The following is a 7,716-nucleotide window of genomic DNA, read 5'->3' on the forward strand; positions in this document are numbered from 1 at the left end:
TAACTGAAGATAAGTGTGTTTCTGTGAGTATAAATGAAGATAAGTGTGTTTCTGTGAGTATAAATGAAGATAAGTGTGTTTCTGTGAGTATAAATGAAGATAAGTGTGCCTCAGTCTGTCCTCACATTTCCAGTTTGCAGTAAAAGTGTGTTTTTCATTGAAAAGAGGAACAGAGAGAAACACTTCCTCATGGTGAAACAGCAGCTCACCGTTGAATCTTATGAACATTTTGTAATAGTTCAGATCTGCTTCTTTGTTTTGCAACACAGCGATGATGATCGAGCAGCTTTCTTAACCCAACTGATACATTAGGGAACCAGTAGTTAGAAGTTAAATTATAAAGAGATGCAGCTAGTGAAGTTAAGACTGAGATACTCCTACTATGTCTGTGTAGGTAGTGTTACTGCTACTGGTACTTCTGCTTTAACTTGATATATTTTAATCTGCAGATTCATCCTCGTTCGTCTGGCTGCAGGTTTCCTGCTGGTCTTTAAATATTTTCGTTTTTAACTGCTTCAACTTGATAAATTTCTTGCTCCTTTCAAGGTTTGTCGTGGCATCTACTGGTGAATATTACAGATTACAACCAGCTGAAACTTCTCCTGGTTAGAATTCCTTCAGTGTGCATTGTTCAGGAGCTGAATTATCCACAGAGGTCTCTCAATCTGCAAAACACTGCATTTTTAAACAGAATGCCACATTACCTTCAAAAACCTTCTGCTGTGCCTTTCTATTTTTGCCAAGGAACCACCCCATCACCTCCCAACCTTCCCATGTAATCAATATACCATTTATTTATCCTCCAGTAATCAGCGTGTAGTTCCTGACATGTTGAGGCAGAGGGTACTGTCTGTAGCTCTGGTTGAGGGTGAGAGGCTGTCAGCAGATAAACAGAGATCTGTGTGGGTACATGACACCCTATAAAAGAGGCTGGATCATGGGGAGTACCACCAGTTGGTCCAGGAGCTTCTCCTCCATGATGGACGTTTCCAGGCATATTTTAGGATGACTCAGGGGCAGTTTGACAACCTGCTGTCTATCGTCAGGCCGTATAGCTCTGGGTATCCAGCAACCGCTACCACCAGTTTCTCCTCCATTGTTTACCAACTGTAAACTTGGGGAGCAGGTCCTCGTCTACAGAGATCACCATGTTGCACCGCCATGTTTCTACAGTAGCCCAGAATGGACAAACCAAACACTGACTCAAGGTAGAGACATTCATGTTTTCGTAGTCAGCTGCACCTCAGCAACAAACAGCGTCAGAATTCACTGATCTGTAACATGAATCCTCACTGCGAGACCTGTCTCACCCCATCTGATTGAGTCCAAGCAAGATCTGTCTCACCTCGTCTGATTGGGTCAAAACGAGACGCGTCTCATCGGTCTAATTAAGTCCAACCCAGACCTGTCTCGTCCCGTCTCTCCCTCTGAGGCCCGTTGTAGTGTCTCTGATGAATTCTGTCCTCTTTCTGCTTCATCTCTTTTTCTTTATTGTCTTTCCACTCGTTCTTTCATTCTGTCTTTCCGTCTCCTCGTCCTCCTCTGTTCAGTTTTAAAGCTCCTCTGTGCTTCAGAGTCGTGTCCCAACACGTCTGTCTGAAGTCAGTCTGAGACGAGTTAAAGCTGCCGTTAATCATCAGCTTGTTCATTATCAGACGTTAATGTAACGACTGTAAACAGATGAGCTTGTGTGTCTGATCTCTGCTGCTGCATTTAAACAGGTTAGATATTTATTTTCTGAGGAAACCTGTTTAAACTCAGCTCTGTGTGTTCACATCCAGGTGATAATACTCAGGTGCAAAACAAAGAATAACAAAGAAGCTCTGCACACTGTGGGCTCTGAATAACTTCGCTCTCCTTTAAGGCGATGTTGCCATGTGCGAGATCTTCCTCAGTTCCTGTACATAGAAACGAGAGAGAGATTTATTAGGAGCATGCCCTGTCAACACCCTCTGTGTGACCTGCAGTAAACTCAGCACCGTAATATTTATTTCTGTTAATGATTAGAAATCATTTAGTCCACAAACTGTCTCTGGGGCTCTTTTACATTTCATGATTTTTCTGGAGTGATTAAGAGGTCTGGAACCAGGCTGGGAGTTTTTAGGTGTCACTAAGGAAGTTCAGAACTCTTGACTGTTTTTCAGGAGGTTTCAGGGCCCCGGAATTGTTTTCTAAAAACTTTGAAGGGTTGTATGGTTTTTAAAAAGAAGCAACAAAAACACTAACAGACTCCACAAATCCATTCAGCAGCTCCACCATCCACAGTCAGACACACACGGCTGATTATTTACTGCTGAATTACAGCTCACAACTTGCACCAACCCAAACATCCTGGTGCAGACTATTTACTGGAGTTCACCAGCCTGTCGCTCATCAGGCATCTGAAGAGAATTACAAGCACGGTAGTTCTCGGCTTTCAGTGTCCGACAGTCCACCACAAACATTCACACATCACGTCTCGTCAATGAAAATGAAACAGATTTCGTCGTAGTTTATATCATCAAGATCTATTTTTAGCTTGTCATCATCTCATTTTCATCATGGGAAAAAGTAATTGATGAAACACATTAAGAAAAACATACTTGAAATATGACTTAAATTTATTCAAATTACTCTTTAAAGCACAACACTTGTATAAATCAAACAAATATTTGTATTCTATTAAAAGTATCCTGATAGTTTATTAATATCATGAGTGTTCTCTCTCTGGCTGACACACACTGTTTTTACGCTGCAGCTCTGTTGGTTATTTCTGACAGTAACATGTGTTCGTTCTGTCTGATGATGCATGTTACTGTATTTATATAACAGATTATCTACAGCGATCGAAACAGAAACTAGATAACATCACTCGACTCTACTGACTGACTGAATGTTTAAATTAGAATCAGTAGAGCAGACGCAGCTCAGCAACAGGAAGTTACGTCCTGTAGTTTATCTGCAGCTGCAGCACAGACACAAACAGTTTTTATGAACTTTGTTTATTTATTTGTTTACACACAAACTGACAGTAGTGTTAGAGCACTTGTGAATGACGGTGTGATGTAATGGCAGTGCAGTACCAAAGAAAACCAACAAGCAAACAGTCTTTAACTTTGCAGCCGCTTAGGCTCATGGGAACTGTAGTATGATTAGTGTTCTTATGACACAGTAATGCTGAGTTCACAGATGTACATTATTATCAGTTTGATGTGCTGATGGCGCTATAGAGCTGTTATGGAGTTCCTTCTTTACATGTTTACACAGAATCAAACAACAGCAGCATCATGTCACTGCAGTGTGACGTCAGACAGCATGATGACATCACAGAATCAAAAGAGGCGTGACATGTAACACAACAGCGTCAGCCTCTAGTGTGACATATAACATACGTGTCAGCAGCTCTTTGTAAACAATAACAATGACATCACATGTCAATAACAATCATTTAGCGTCCCTGTTATATGGCGGCTGATCTCATCCTCTGCTCGGAGGGTAAGGAGCTCCTGGACCTCACTGTTTGAGTTAGCTGCTAACTGCTGACAGCTGCTGTTCTTCTTCTTTGAGTTAGCTGCTAACTGCTAACAGCTAATTTTTAAATCTCCTGCGGTTTGTTTGTTTGTTTTATTAAGATCCTCATTAGCTTTTGCATAGCAGAAGCTATTCTTCCTGGGGTCTTCATAATTCTTCACGCTACAATAAAAAGCACGCACACATATCACAAAAACAACGAGACAGTACACACATCTAAACAAAAACACAACAAAACAGTACAAAAACACACAATACAAGCTTCAATACTGAATCATCACATCCAGTGAATGTTGTCGTCACACTACAAAATACCCTGACCCTTAATGAGAAATACTAATCCTTTGATAGGAGCATTTCGAATTCACCTCCATGTCTACAAGCAGATATGCATACAGAGACCATATCAGTTATCATACACTAACAACAAAAACATTTCATATCATCTATTCAAAACAATCAGCACAATCGGGGAAAAAAATCAATTACTAAAGTTCTTTGTTAAATAATATTCTTTAAGTTTAATTTTAAAGCTATGAATATTTTCCTGTTTTGTTATGGAAATTGGGAGTGAATTCCACTCCTTCATAGCTCTATACATTACTGTACGTTGTACAGATGTCTTTGATTTGGGTAAGGTAAAACAACCACGACCAGCATACCTCATTGAATAACTGTGTGTTTCTGAACTAAAGAATAACTTTTTGTAGAAAATAAGTGGCATCTTAGTTGTGATTACATTTCCTATAAAAACCATCAACAAATACAATAATCTGTTTTTTACATCAAGCCAAGAAAGACACTCGTGCATTTTTATGACATTTGTGCTGAACCCACAGGAAAGAGCAACACATGCTGCTTTATTTTGAACTAGTTGCAGTTTTCTGATATTTCCTAATGATGCATTGGACCAACACTTTATCATTCTTTGCAATTTGTATGATAGCTTCCTTGGCTTGATACTTCAGTAATCTCACAATCATGGGCCTAGGACCAAATCCTTTACCGGTAGCCGGGCCAACTCTGTGCGCCATCTCCACATCAAGTTGGCACGGCAGCTGTTTATTCCCTTGAAAGATCTCCTTCAGGAGCGCAGACATGTATTCCGTTGGATTATTCTTTGACACATCCTTGTTTAGGCCGAAGACTCTTATGTACAATCTTCGGCTGTAGCTCTCCAACTTTTCAGTTTTCTCCCTTAGTTCTTTATTTTCTCACCGCATTCTTTCTGTAACGCCCCACACACCTTCTCCAGCCCATTCACTTGGTCAAGCGCTCCGGACAGCGACTGCTCCATACCAATCACTTCATCTTTACACAGCTTTACTTCTTTCTTTAAGGCGTCCAGCTGCGGCTGCAGTTCATTCATTATTTCTTTCAGCTCCTCTCGCATAATAATAAAAAAAATTTGCAGTAAAACTTGCTTTTAACCATAATATCTTAGGAGTTTGGTGTTCTCAACAGTCAAAACACTCCTCACGTGCCGCCGGACATGACGACACGACGTGCAATTGTCCAAAAAGTGCGGTGGGTTTCACACATAACTTGTTTTCTCCGTGCAGGAACGTCTTCTTTTGGCATATTTCTGGACATTTTTCAGCTTTATTGCTCAGTTTAAAACATTTGTTAGAAAAAACAAACAGAAAACATACAATATGTAGAACCTACACAGAAGAAAAACAAACATTCAGCTGGGTCATATTTCACTTATTGCAGTAAACAATAAACTTGCTCTTACAGTCGGAGTAAGAATAAAGATATGGAAACAAAAATACAGCAGATTCAGTGGGTCATTATTCAGGGACAGCGGGAAAAGTTTTCTTCACATAGGCAAAGAGTCTCTTTTATCCACAAAGTGTGTGGTAAGTTATACTTTATAATTCCATCCTCTGAGAGTGGTTATAGATGTTTTTCTGTTCAGTTTGAGACAGAAACATTAAAAACCTGCATCATGTTTTTTATTTGTTGGTCGACTCTACGTTTAAATAACTGCTGTGACGTCAGACTGTTTTCAGACTGAGCATCACATGATTAAAGGAACTCAGTGTGTGTTTGTTCCCTTTGAGTCAAACAGTAACTGAGCGTCTGCGTGTTTCACACTCTGAGTCACTGAGCTGACACTCAGCTGACTCCACTGCAGAGTGTGTAGAGGGAAGTGGGCGGGGCTTAACCTGCTGACAGCGTGCAGGGTGAAGTGGGCGAGGCGTCGTGTGTGTCAGGAGTCAGTGTTCCTGTTTCCCGCCAGGTGACTTGAAACAGGTCCCTCGATGAGTTTTACAGAACTTGATGAATTCAGCTGCTGTGTTTCAGCGTGTTGTTTCTGTCTGCACAGACAGAGTCTGCGGCCGCTGAGGCTCATGGGAACTGTAGTTTGATTAGTGTTCTTATGACACAGTAATGCTGAGTTCGCAGTGATGTACGTCATCGTTGGTTTGATGTGCAGACTGTAACGTCTTCATGGGTGTTATCCTCCATTCTTAAGACCTTCGTACGCACAGAGCCGCTACGACGTCCCTTCTTTACACCACATTTGTATTTTTACACAGAACCAAATGAAGCCGGCATCATGTGGCTCCAGTTTGTGATGTCAGACAGCATAATGACATCACAGAATCAAAACTGAGGAGCCATTTTATTTTTCACTCCCGTCGGGTAAGTGACGGTGGCCTCGTAGGACATAAAGCCTTGCGCAGACAGCAGAGTTTTTCGAGTTTTTCAGGAGTATCTAGCGACGAGGTGAATATTTATTTAGGAATCTAAACCATGTTACGATATGTTATAGCTTACCAGTGAGATATAGGTTATCTGTGAGATATATGTTAGGAGTGTTTTATTTCTAATTGTTTTGGTAACACGAGCATTAGCACAGTAATGCTAAAATAACATGTTTTATGTGATAGTCACGGCACAGTGCGGCAAATATAAGTTGGTACGATTATAATATATGCGTTTCCAGAGTGTTCTTCCACAGGACACAGGGAGAGGAGGAAGACCAGGGAGAGGAAGGGGACGAGGGGGTAGAAGCGGTGCAGGAACTGCCAGGCGAAGAGGTGTGTCTGTTGACCCAGAGGGAAGAGGAGGAGGAGAGGGTGGCAGCCTTCGCAGCAGCGCGAGAGGAATCAACAGATTAGGCTGTAGGCTAGGCTAACCATTTAGCTTTAGCTCTGGGATAACGTTAGCCAAGGCTAGGATAATGTTAGCCAAGGCTAGGATAATGTTAGCACGTAAACGTAGCTGTCACTCGAACTTAGACGAGAGGGAAAAGTAGTTGCAAACATGAAGCCAAAATAATTTTAAAATATCAGATTGAATTACCTGTCTAGCAGAAAGCAGGCAACCTCCACATCCCTTGTGAAATCCTTCTCCTTCAGTTCTTTCCACCTGGAATAAGCAACGCCGATATTCACTCGCGTTTTGTCCCGTCCTCGCTTATCTGATCTTTTTCTTTTATTTGGTGGCGTGGTTTCCCTCCTACGGGGCAAAACATATGTGTGGTCCTCCATTTAAAGTGTGACAGAATCATAAAAGTACAAAGCAGGTTCACGCAGAAACGCCCCGGATTGAGCTTCACCTTAACCGTCTCCAGTGACGGCAAGTTCTAGGCAAACGCAAAAGGCGAAGCGCGTATATCCCTTTCGGCCACTGTATTCAAATATGGCGACGCAAGAAGGCAGCCTCCAGCAGATCGCGCCCTGCCTGTGTATATATAGAGAAATCATTCTAAGCCTATGAGAAAGCTTCCATTTGTATGTGAACACTTTAGTAAATATATATTTATGAAAGCAATAGTTGATATTTGCTAATAAACAACCACGTAAATTACACATTGTAACTTTACTTAATTGCAGTTGCTGTTATATGTTTGTTTCCTCCTGTCCCACTGAATGTGAAAGAGCTGAATGCTCAGTCAGTTTTCCCTGAACAAACTGTGCTTGATGACGATGATAAAGGGTCAACATTTTCATATACATCATAATCAAATCAAACATGATAACTGCAGTTTATTCTGACAGATGTCGTCAGCACGGACTGTTAGTTTTAGATTTTGAAGACATCTTTTAATAGTTTGAAGTTGTGAATTCTCGTCTGAGACGAGGCTGATCTCTGACACAGGAGAAGTTTAGATGTTAAAGAAATGACAGCAGATCAAACTATTTTATATATTATATTATTGCATATGAATAAATCCTTTAAAATTTCACCCCA

Source organism: Epinephelus moara, chromosome 12 (assembly GCF_006386435.1).
Source record: "Epinephelus moara isolate mb chromosome 12, YSFRI_EMoa_1.0, whole genome shotgun sequence".
In the NCBI taxonomy this organism is placed as follows: domain Eukaryota; kingdom Metazoa; phylum Chordata; class Actinopteri; order Perciformes; family Serranidae; genus Epinephelus; species Epinephelus moara.